Source organism: Lissotriton vulgaris, chromosome 9, assembly GCF_964263255.1.
Source record: "Lissotriton vulgaris chromosome 9, aLisVul1.2, whole genome shotgun sequence".
NCBI lineage: Eukaryota > Metazoa > Chordata > Amphibia > Caudata > Salamandridae > Lissotriton > Lissotriton vulgaris.
In genome coordinates this window covers 617,632,970-617,645,935 of record NC_141697.1, presented here as the reverse complement: position 1 = coordinate 617,645,935, position 12,966 = coordinate 617,632,970, and the positions used below count along the sequence as shown (strand labels likewise).

At 45.2% G+C, this 12,966-nt stretch overlaps 1 protein-coding gene across 2 annotated transcripts in view; it reads right to left on the bottom strand.

Annotated features, from left to right (window-relative positions):
• Positions 1 to 12,966, bottom strand: part of PLD3 (phospholipase D family member 3) — a 270,541-nt gene that overhangs the window by 117,128 nt on the left and 140,447 nt on the right. The window lies entirely within an intron of this gene.

Here is a 12,966-nt window from a genome sequence, read left to right as displayed (position 1 = left end):
GTAGGAGTCACCGGTAAATAACAATAGTAATGTCACATAGACATATACTTAGTACTAGGCCAGAGGCCTCACATTAGTAGCCTATCTAGGTCCTTATGTAAAAAGGACCAAACTTTGGCCAGGAGCCAATCAGCTACCATCACCCTTCTCACCTTCCTGGAAGGAGCCCTAGTCCCTCAGATTTTCGTAAGCACAGTGCTAAGTAGTACCTACTGATAGGGAGAAGGTGAGCCCTTCCAGGGGAGGCGGGTGGGTTGCATGTGAATCTATGAAAGATACCAATACTGGATAACTGCTGTTACAGGTAAGTAACGCATTTCTTATCCAGTATTATGGGTATCTTTCATAGATTCACATGCCTGAATCAGAATAGCAAGCAATAATGAGCACATTTCGCATAATACATTCGTAAAGACATAGTAATCTTATCACAAGTTGTTACACAGTTTACATGATACTCACAACCTGATAAGAAATGTGCGATAAATTACCTGGAAGGTGGGATGATAGGAAGAAGGCTCACCACTAATGAAATAGATGACGTAGGACAGCCTGCCCCACTGCTGCATCCTTCATAAGTTCAGAGTCCAAGCAGTAGTGCTTGGTGAACGTATGTGGTGTCTTCCATGTCGCCGCTCTGCAAATGTCGACAATGGATACCCCAGCAAAGAGCGCCATGGAGGTGGAAACCGCTCTAGTGGAGTGTGCTCGTACTTTTGAAGGCAGAGGGTGGCCCGCCTGTTGGTGACAGAAGGCGATGGCCGCTGAAATCCATCTGGAAATGCTCTGTTTTGTTAAAGCTAAGCCTTTCCTGGGTCTGCTAAATGCAACAAACAATTGGTTGGACTTTCGAAATTGCTCCGTCCTGTGAAGGTAAAATTTGAGACATCGTTTGAGGTCCAATGAATGAAGAGATCTTTCAGCCGCAGATGATGGATTCGGGAAGAAAGATCGTAGGACAATAGATTCGTTGAGATGGAAAGAGGACGGAACCTTCGGCATAAACTTAGGGTTAGTCCGTAGAATGACCCTGTCGTTCTTGAACTGGATGAAGGGGTCTTGCACAGAAAAAGCCTGCAGTTCACTCACTCTCCTTGCCGACGTGAGTGCCAGCAATAGAGCTGTCTTCCATGACAAATATTTTAGATCTGCTCTGTGGATTGGCTCAAACGGGTGTTTCATTAGTTGAGCTAGTACCACATTTAGTTGCCATGTAGGTGGAGGTGCTCTAACTGGAGGGAAAGATCTGAATAATCCCTTCAGAAACTGTTTGATTAGTCTGTTGGTCCATAATGAAGCTCCACACGAAGATCGTCTGAACCTGGATATGGCCGCCAGGTGGACCTTTATTGAAGCGTGTGCCAGTCCAGAATTGGCTAAGTGGAGCAAGTAGGGCAGAATTTGTGCCGGAGTAGAAGTGAACGGATGCAAATTCTGAGCTCTACACCACAAACAGAACCTTTTCCACTTGAGGGAATACGTCTTATTAGTACTCTCAGCCCGAGCCCGGGCTAAGACGACCCTGCATTCCTGTGGAATATCTAAATCCTGGAACTCTCTGAACTCAGGAGCCAAGCTGATAATTTTAGAGATGTTGGATCCGGATGCTGGACTTGTCCCTGGTTCATTGTGAGGAGATGTGGGCATGTCCTGAATAGAATTGGAGGTTCCAGCGATAAAAGTTGTAGCTCCGTATACCAGTGTTGGCGCGGCCACGCTGGGGCTATCAGGATCATGGTACAACTCTCTGCTTTCAGTTTCCGGAGAACCCTGGGGATCAGGGGAAACGGTGGAAAAGCGTAAGCAAAGACGTTGCACCATGTCATCGAAAAGGCATTCCCTAGGGACCTTTTCTGGGGAAGCCAGCTTGCGTAATGTTGGCATTTCGCGTTCACTTCCGTCGCAAAGAGATCCAGGTGAGGTTTGCCCCAATGGGAGAACACCGAGTCGAGCGTCTGCTGGTCGAGCTCCCACTCGTGGCAAAGTGAACGCTGCCTGCTCAGCGAGTCTGCCAGGGTGTTGTCTACTCCTGGGACATACTCTGCCCGCAGAGAAATGTCGTGTTGTACCAGCCAGATCCAAATTTGCTGAGATTCTCGAGACAACGTCCTGGATCGAGTACCCCCCTGCTTGTTCAGGTAGTGCATTGTGGTGGTGTTGTCCGTCCTCACAAGCACTGGGGAGTTCCTGATTCGGGGCAGAAATGCTCGAAGTGCCAGGCGCACTGCTCTCAATTCCAGCAGATTGATGTGGAGTTGTTTTTCTGCCACTGACCATTGACCGTGTACTTGCAGTTCCTGCAGGAACGCCCCCCATCCTTCCAGTGAAGCGTCTGTGGTTATCACATGAGGAGAGACTGGGAGAAGAAAAGGGAGACCCTTGTTTAAGTTGTCTCCCAGAAGCCACCATCTCAGAGCTTTCTTCATGACCTGAGTGATCCTGATCCAGTCGTCGAAAGACCCTGTAGATTGGATCCACTGATTTGTTAAGGCTTCCTGTAGAGGCCGCATGTGTAGGCGACAGTGAGGAATGAGAAAAATGTTGGAAGACATCATTCCTAGCAATGATTTGAATAGTCGAACTTTGACTCTCTGTTTGGCCTGAATGTGGACAGCCAGAGTCTTCAGCTTGACCTGACGTTCTCTGGAAGGAAAGGCTTTCTCTTGTTGTGTATCCAACGTTGCTCCCAGGAAATTGAGACGTTGTGACGGTCGGAGAGTTGACTTTTCCTGGTTGAGTGTTAGGCCCAGATTTTTGAATAGATGAAGGCAGGCCGAAGAGGACTTGGCTACGCCTGTCCGAGTCGGAGCTTTGATGAGCCAGTCGTCTAGGTAGGGAAAGACTTGGTGATGATGCTGGCGAAGGTATGCCGCTACTGGTGACAGACACTTTGTGAAGATGCGTGGAGCTGACTTCAGGCCGAATGGTAAAACCCTGAACTGGTAGTGCCTGCCTGCCACTGCAAACCTCAGAAATTGTCGATGACTCTTGTGAATGAGGACATGAAAATAGGCATCCTGGAGGTCTAAGGATACCATATAGTCTTTTGGATTGAGTAGGTGTAATACCTCCTGGAGGGTAACCATACGGAAGGACTGCTTCTTGAGGTATATATTTAAGTTTCTCAGATCCAGTATTGGTCTCCATTGCTTCTTCTCCTTTTTTCTGACCAGGAAGAATCGGGAATAGAATCCTCTCCCCTTCTGACCTCGAGGAACTCTCTCCACTGCTCTTTTCTGGAGCATTAGAGAGAGCTCCTGTTGAAGTAGGCGTAGATTCTTGTGCTGCATAGGACATGGTGGGTTCGGAGGAGGATGTTCCACAAACTCCAAAGTGTGTCCGAAGCGAACTAACTGCAGCACCCAACGATCTGTTGTAATTTGCTTCCAATTGTGAAGGAAGTTGGTAATTTTTCCTCCAACTGCGAATTGTGGAGAAGAGGTGGAGGCATGCTGGAGAAAGCAGTCATTGGCGTCTGTAATTATCCTTCTTTCCTCCTTTCCCTCGAAAGGACGACTTGTTGTAGGAAGCTCGCCCTTGTTGCTGTCTCTGCTGATATTGAGGCTTGTACTGCTGAGAAGAGTTATAAGCGGACTTGTAACCGTGATAGCTGCCCCGATTCTGCTGCCCTCTACCTCTGGATCCTCGAAAGGAATTAGTTTTGTATTGTAGGGTGCCTAAGGCTTTCGCCGTATCGGTATCCTTCTTAATACCTTGCAGCATATCATCGATATGTTCACCGAAGAGCAGTTCGCCATCAAATGGCATGTCTAGGACTTTGGCTTGCACATCAGGCCGGAATGCTGTGGCTTTTAGCCAGCCCTGGCGTCTCAAAACCGCTGCTCCTGCCAGTTGACGAAATCCTGTGGAAGCGATATCCAAGGACACATCGATCATTTCTGAGGCAGAGCGTTCGCCCTCCAGCAAAATTTTCCTAACCTCTTCTTTCTGGTCTTCTGGGATTGCCTCTAGATATGGGGCTATATCTGCCCATATCGGTCGATTGTAGCGACCTAGTAATGCTAGAGAATTTGCAGCCCTGACTGATAGGGCGGACATAGAAGAAAATCTTTTGCCGATGGCATCAAGTTTTCTCCCCTCTTTATCAGGAGGCGCTGTTATTGCCGCTGACGGGTTGCTAGACTTCTGCTGAGCGGCCTGTGATATAACTGAGTCCGGTTTAGTCTGGCCAGTTAAGCATGCGGGAGCAGTGTCTGGGGCTTTGTACTTCCTTTCAAGTCTAGCCGGCACTGGAATGAGTGAGGAAGGATTTTTCATAATTTTAAGTCCTTGCTCCCATATATAATCGATTACTGGGATGGATCGAATAGATCTTTTGAAGGATTCCTTAAAGTCATGGAGGAAACAGTCCTGCGTTTCCGAAGCTATTTGGATGTTGAATCTTGCAGCCGCTCTCCCTACTATATTATGGAATCCCCCTAAATCTTCAGGGGGTGAATCATCCTGTACTTGCTCTGGGGATGCCGGATCCAGGTTGGCGTTATCATCAGAATCCTCATCATGTATTTCACCATCCTCATCTTGGACTTCATCATGTCTCATTCCTTCCTCATATTCATCCTCATCAGAAGAAATTTGAGGAGGCAATTTCTCTTGCTCCTGATGCACAACCAGCGGAGGAGGTCGCTGGCGACGTTGAGGAGTTGGAGCTTCCTGCTGTGCTGGCATTCCTGAAGCAGGAGCAGAAGACGGAAATCTTTGCTTATAGTCTGAAATCAGAAACTGTAGGTCAGAGACAATTGACGCCGGAAGGCATACCATAGGCTGAACAGTGGTATGCTGTCGAACTTCTTCTTGAATTGTCACCTCTTCAAGATCTTCACAGTCTGAACTCTCATGAACCTTGATGTTAAGATGAGAGGGACTGGATGCTATGGGAAACATGTTCTCCACGTCAGGGTCTTCTGCTTCTAGAAACTGCGTTGGAAGCAGTTGCTGGACTTTGCTAGGTGAAGTCATCTCTGGTGTCACCATGCATGATGACATCTTAAAATGGGTATAGGAATACTTCAGTGATGGAGAGCCCTTTGATTGTAGATTCATTGTGGCGTCTGATGGAGCGTCTACAATTGTTGACATTGTATCATACATTTTCATAGTCGACTGCATCGACGTTGATGATGTCCTCGTCGACGTCGACGACAATGCCCTCGTCGACGGCGGCGTCGACACTGCAGAAGTCGACGACGATGGCTTCGTCGACGGTGTCGTCGTCGACGAGCTCGTCGACGATGGGGTCGTCGTCGACGGTGTCCTCGTCGACGGTGTCGTCGTCGACGGTATCCTCGTCGACGGTGTCCTCGTCGACGGTGTCGTCGTCGACGGTGTCCTCGTCGACGGTGCCGTCGTCGACGGTGCCGTCGTCGACGGTGTCCTCGTCGACGGTGCCGTCGTCGACGGTGTAGTCTTCGTCGACGAGGAAGTCTTCGTCGACGGTCTCGACGCCGACGGTGTCCTCGTCGACGGTGGCTTCGACGACGATGAAGTCTTCGTCGACGATGAACTCGACGTCGACGATGGGTTTTTCGTCGACGCTGGAAGCCTTGCCTTCGTCGACGATGAAGCAGACGTCGATGGGAGCGTCGTCAACGGTTTTGTGAGAGGAATAACAGAAGGTATTGACCTACCCATCGTTGACGACGTTGTAGTAGTTGAAGCCATGGAGAAAGTAGACGCCGTGGATGTCGAAATGGATACTGTCGACATCGTCACAGGCAGGCCAGAAGATACCACAGCAGGCTTTTTGAAGGCTGTCATCTGAAGAGAAGGCTTGACCTTAGGATGACCCTCCATAGATTTTGGCTTCTTGTGAGGAGGCACAGCAGACTGACCTGGAGATGTCTGTCGAGGCCTTTTAGGAGAGGAGTGGAAACTTCTGAAGGAACACTCACTCTCACCTGAGGAGACTTGGTCTTTGTCCTTCAGTCTCTGGAGCCACAGAAGCAGTCGCCCTTCCCTGTCTTTCAATGTCTTGACCGGGAGAGTGCGACAAATCTTACATTCCTTGGCAGAATGTTGAGGATAGAGGCAGTACAAACATTCCTCATGCTTGTCCTCTATGTGTAGCCTCATTTTACTACATGAGGCACATGGCCTAAAAAGTCCTTTTTTAGGAGTAGTAGACATATTAAATATCAATACTCCTTTTCCAACTGAACCTGAAGAAATAGTAGGCAAAAAACCAAAGATATAGGAAAAAACCTGAGCAGAGCTCAGTGGAGACTCCTCTGCACGACGTGCGGTAGAAAATCTGAGGGACTAGGGCTCCTTCCAGGAAGGTGAGAAGGGTGATGGTAGCTGATTGGCTCCTGGCCAAAGTTTGGTCCTTTTTACATAAGGACCTAGATAGGCTACTAATGTGAGGCCTCTGGCCTAGTACTAAGTATATGTCTATGTGACATTACTATTGTTATTTACCGGGGACTCCTACCCCGACGACGGGGAATGATTCAGGCATGTGAATCTATGAAAGATACCCATAATACTGGATAAAGTCATGTAGTAATGTGCGTAAAAGCAGCATCATGGCAGCAGAGTACATGCTAACTTAGCAATGTCGAGAATGACCCTAACAGCCATATAACAGGCCAACTGCTGGAGCCGAGCAGCCCAAACATCTAGAGAGTGATCTCAAATAGGGACACAGACAGTCCAGCATGCCTCCAGCAGGTAGCCAATCTCTGAACACAGCAGCCCCTGCAGAGTCCTTTCTTGAGGGATCTCAGCAGAATCGAGACCGAAATCAACACCATGTGTAGATGTATTTTAGTTTGAGAATGCATCGGCTGTAGCTTCAAAAACTGCAGGAAAATCTAAGAAAAGGGTCTTGGGTGAAATCAAATGTTAACATAAAGGAGAGCATGTATAATAGTTGTTTACCAGTCACAAATGGATCTGGGTCCTCCTATGTCCGTGTGAGCTGGAGAGACAATGATGTTAAAAGAATGGAAAATATTTTGAGGAGATGGTAGAATATCATAATTTGTACAATGGACTGTGATATGCAGAAAAATAAAGCGCAACAGTTGCAGGGGAGAGATGCATTGGTGGATGTATTGTATTGTAATTACATTTATATGGCGCTTACTACCCCAGACGAGGCACCAAACCACTTTTTCGGCGAGTAGCACGCTACTCCAGAAGCCATAAAGGATTAGTGGTGACTTAGTACAGTGAGATATGAAAGAGAGGTGGATATGTTAGTAAGTATTTTGGATTGAGAAGGAAAGTGGAGGGATCGAAGAGAGAAAAGGTTTCCATTTATATAGAGCTTCCTATCCCTGAAGAGGTGTTGCAGCGCATTTTCGGCTAACAGGGTAAATAGAATAAAAACATGGGCTATTAAAAAACTGAACATTTAAAATTGTTGTGGAAAGGAATATATATATATCTTCCATGCATTACAGGAGGGTTTCTTGACAACGCAAAAATATCGTGATCAAGGGAGCTTGACTCCCGAAACGCGTTGATGACATTGCTGTAACTATAATAAAAGAAGCCTAAGAAAAACGATATTCGTGAGTGCCTGGATGATTTCCATAGGAGTGTATCTGGAGTTGGAATATATATATATATATATATATATATATATATATATATATATATATATATATATATATATATATATATATATATATATATATATATATATATATATATATATATATATATATATATATATATATATATATATATATATATATATATATATATATATATATATATATATATATATATATATATATATATATATATATATATATATATATATATATATATATATATATATATATATATATATATTTTTTTTTTAAATGCCAATCCAATTAAATCTCCTCTTGCCATTTTGCTGTATTTAGGCAAACAGAATCACATCTTAAGGTGCTTATACTGTAGGGCAGAACAAACTGGTCTGAGAATCCGGTAGCCATTTTGCCTTCATGATTTGACAATCCTACAGTCAGAGCTGAGGAGACTTTCACATACATTTTATATTAAGCAAACTTTCATGTCATACATAAAGCAACATTGAGTATATAATGAAATCAAAGCAATATTATTTGCAATGCTAGTTTGCATGCAGGGGATGCTGAAAAAGGGGAAAAGCTAGACATGTAGTATATATATGGTATAAAACTGTGCTCGCAGAATTTCAAAAGGAATCTTGCAATGAGATTTACAGCTCATTCTTCCAAGGATTTAGCTTCCGACATCGGAAGAGTCCATGGTTGGGCAGCGCATTATGAGTGCTGCCCACCTGTAGCTGTAGTCTTAAAGGGGCAGCACATATTCCCCATGCTGCCTCTGCTTTATGGCTGGTCGTAGAAATAGAAAATATTGCAAATTGTATTTTATGCTGCTTAAAAAAAAATGCATTTAAAATTTTTATTTTTGAAATTGTTTAAGTGTTTTGGAATTTCATTGGCCCACCTGGGATAATGCTAGTGGACACCACAGAGGACTGCATAATCAATGGCTAATGTGATGCACTCAATGTCTCAGCTGCATCACAAGTGTTGGGGAATTTTGGATAGGTTTAGTAATTTTGAAGAGGCCTTATCACCATTTGGATGGCCCTATGGCAATTGCACGAAATTATGGTTATGTTTCCCATTTTTTTTAGCTCAATTTGAAGCCTGACACTGGACAGCAAGGTTTGCCATGTTTATGGCTCTTTACCCCATGCTGGTCGCACAACATAGTAGTTTTAGTTGATCTATAGCGTTTGGTTGAAACGATCAGGATATTGGTGCGGGTGTGTGAGGACAGAGGAGCGTGCCTGTGCCAGGGTTTTTGAGTTTTCGGCAGTTGGTTCAATAAATGGGTTGAGTACCATCCCTTCCTACACTACATTACATTCCACTCCATTAACATGGTACATTATTAAAGTATGGTCCATGTTTACTTCCAAGGGAGCCTTTAACCCCATCACTGCGGCGGCTATTCCGCCGCAGTGCTAAGGGGGCGGGCCGGCCGTGCGGCGGGCGCATGCTGGTGACGGAACCGCTCCGTCACCAGCCGCGGTTGCGCTGTGCTCATGACTGAGCAGTTCCGTCACGGCCCCGCCCGCTCAATAGAACGTTCAGTGCAGGCGGAACCCGCGCCACGCAGGCATTCAGAGCGAGCCGTGACGGAACCGCTCCGTCATCAGCACAGCGCGACCGCGGCCGATGGCGGAGTGGTTCCATCACCAGCAGGGGAGGGGTTAAGAGAGTGAGCCGCAAAGTATCGGGAATCTCTAAAGGGTTCCCTTTGAGGCCAGGAGCAGCACAGTACAAATGGCCCCTGGCAGACAGTTTTGCAAAAAAGAGCACCGCCAACTAGGTTCACGGACAGAGATTTTGCACAAAGTGTTATGATAGAAATTATTACGTGACCGGAACAACTGGTGTTACATACCAATATGTATGAATGATTTACATCCAATAAAAATTATAACGTGGGCTCTGCTAAGAAGGTTTAGCCCAGGCACTTTTACAGGCCTTTTGCGAAACTTTTTCTAATGCCTTTATATGCATACATTTTGGCGAGGCTACAGGTTAGCATGTGCAATTTGTTGTTTTTAATTGAGCAACGCATAAATGGTGGCATTGTTTTCCACAATCACCCACTGATCAGCACTGATCAGCAAAAAGTTTTCTCATGTAAATCAGTACAGTTGGGTATATTGGTGTTGCACGCAGTCACCAACTTGACCCACTGTAGAGCCGTTTTCATATTACGCTTCACAGAACCTATCACTCATGTGACGTCACAGCTGTACTGACTTGTAGATAGCAGACTGTAAGCTTAATGCAGATGACCGAATCAGCAGCACTGGCCCATGCCCGATGAGAGGGGAATGATACAACTCAATGGAAAAATAGAACTAGTTTGTAATTAGCACAGGTTGAAATCTGCACACCCCTTTAAATCCTCAACAATTGGACTGCACTGTGCTGTAGCATTTGTACTGTACTTGCATATCACTGACAAGGTTCCAAAGCACTACTAGATGGACAGGTAAGTAAGTGGTTAACATGCCAGGCATAGCTGGGAAATAGGTTATTTAAGGTGAAGCTCCAATGATCATTCAGAACTGTCCCGCGGCACAAGAAAACCTATCCTAATGCTCTGTCTCACATCACACGCACCATCATTGAGAATGTTCGGGCTGATTCAGGAGGTAGTGCTATAGGAGTACACTTTTACATACTTGCATGCCTCTGTGAACAGTCCTTTGTATGTGCACTCATATTCCCTGAATATTTCCATATTAGACGTTTGAAGTCAATTCTCTGAGGCGTCTGAGAGTACATACAAGAGAACTCCTACTTTACATACTTGTAAATGCTTGTGTGAGTACAGGAGGTAGTACTATAGGAGTACTCTTTTACATAATTACAAGCCTCTGTGAACAGGACTTTTTATGTGCACTCATACTCCCTGAATATTCCCATTTTAGATGCTTGAAGCAAATTCTCCAAGGCATCTGAGAGTACATACAAGAGAACTCCTACTTTACATACTTGTAAATGCTTGTGTGAGCAGTTGGCAACATAGTGTTCAGTCCGGAGATGCAGCTGTTTTGTTCTCAGTGCTCCACAGACTTCAAAACTTCCCAGAGAGGGGAATACATTGGTCTTCCTACTTAGTTGTCTTTTACTTTTCCTTGCCCTCATCACATCAGAGGCGAGGGAGATTTGGAGGTGGGCACTGATCATCAATAACAGCTGTCACAAACCGCTTCAACAGCAATTGTGCGCAAATGTGTGAGGCAGAGGTTTGTTGTTTACTTATATACATATTGGTACATCTATTAGCCAGCAATTGCTAGATCATGTTTTAGGGAACAGGAAGGTCTATATTTCTAATAACAAACTTAGGGCCCCATTAGGATGGAGGGCGGGCTTTGCCCGCCCACCATCCTGTCGGAAATCAGGACCGCCCGCCCTAAGGGCGGGGGTCCCGCACACACCATTAGGATGTGCCCGCCACAGTGGCGGGCACATCCTGTATTTATAGTATCGTGGGGGGCGGAGCTCTCTGCTCCGCCCGCCACAATAATAAAAATGCTTAGCAGCATTTACGTAATCAAAGCGGCAGGCACCGCACAGTGCCTGCCGCTTTGATTATGCAAATGCAGGGGGGTACCACAGGTACCCCCCCGTGTGCCACCCCCCTTTGGCCTTCACTCTGGGGGCCCACAGGGGGCCCCCAGAGTGAACACCGCCTGCCTTTCCGTGGCGGCATTGCCGCCGCGGAAAGGCATTGCACACTTGCCATTGTAATATAGCTGGCGGTGTCTCATAGACACCGCCACCATATTAATCATTTTCCGCTCCGGCCGCAATGCGACCGGGGCGTAAAAGTGGCGGGCGGTGTTTTTCTCCGCCGTGGTCCCCCCACCCCCGCCATTCTAATATGGCGGGGAGAAATACAGGGAAGGATGGCGGGCGGATTGCCCCCGCCAGGCTGGCGGTGGCTACCGCCAGCCTGGCGGGGGCAATCCGCCTGCCATCCTAATGGAGCCCTTAATGTCTGTCCTCAAATTGCAAGGATCCTGGATTCACCCTTTTTTCTATGGGGTCCTTTTTCAGGACTGCGTCAACTCCTGAATGTTGGGTTTGAAACAATTCACATGTATCTAGATGGCTGAATAAACTTTGAAGCATTGCTTGTATTTTTATATATTTTTTATTGAACTAAACATTACAGAAGCGTATTAAATCTTGGTCCTGTAATATATTTTCTTTTTTCGTGGAGAATCTTTAATTTGAAAGAGGGATTTTCGCCCTTTGGCACAGCATTGAAGTACACACAAGCTTGACAGCACACCCACTGTACTTCTGAATAGAGCGATAAAAGTAAGGTGGATGGCACTATATATATATATATATATATATATATATATATATATATATATATATATATATATATATATATTATATACACATACACAATATTTTTATTAATTTTCTCAACGTGTGCAAGTTTGCAGTAATCACTTACTTTTGAGTTTCCAGGCTTTTTGATTGTGGACAAGGGGATGTCCCACATAGGGGTTGTCTACTGTGGAAAAAAAAGCCTTCTCACTTTTTCTCATCCTAGTTCTCTCCCTTTGCTCTCAACTTGACTTATGTGGGAAACCTGGAGGGAGTAAGTTTAAGTGTGCCTCTCAGGGGTCTTGTAGCAAGAAGCCTATTGCTTCCATGAGATAAGAGCGCCATCAAACTCTAAGTCACATCGGTAACAAATGCCACCGCTTAGCTTAGTTCAGACTATTAAAAAAAGGGCAACAATGCCACTGAACCAAGCTTCAAGGCACCAAGCCATACCAACCAGCAACCCAGGAAACAGAAGAAAGTAAAAACATACAATGTTAACAGGGAACAACTCATCAGTTAATATATCTGGCAATATTAAGTAGAAATGTCCAAGTAGAATCAATTAAGAAATTCACGAGCTAGCTATGCGGTACACCTCAGTCAATACTAGGGAAAATGTCCTAAAGCTATGATTGTGTGACAACATAGTAAAAACCTATCGATGGAGGAATCCACTAACAGTACAACAAAAGAGAACTCCTTCAGGACCAAGTCCAGCTCACTTTTTTCCACCAAGCTTTAGATCCTAAAGACATTCCAGAGTCCTTTAGGTAGGAGAAGGCGTTACTGTCAGGTGGCCAAGATCCAACTCATGGTCTGATCTATGTCAGCATCTTCTGTCCTCTGCAAGTGATAACCCACCACTAGAATAGGTGCACATCATTTTAGATCTTGTCTGCAACTTAATCTGCAGTTTCACTGACTAATTTCTTGTGCGTTGTCCACTTTATATGAACGCTTACGTGTACTTTAAGCATAAGTATTGTATTAATAGCTTTGAAGATAATACGTTTCATAAACTTTTCATTTTTATGATTTAGTATTCTGGCTCCACAGACTGCAATTCATATAACATTTT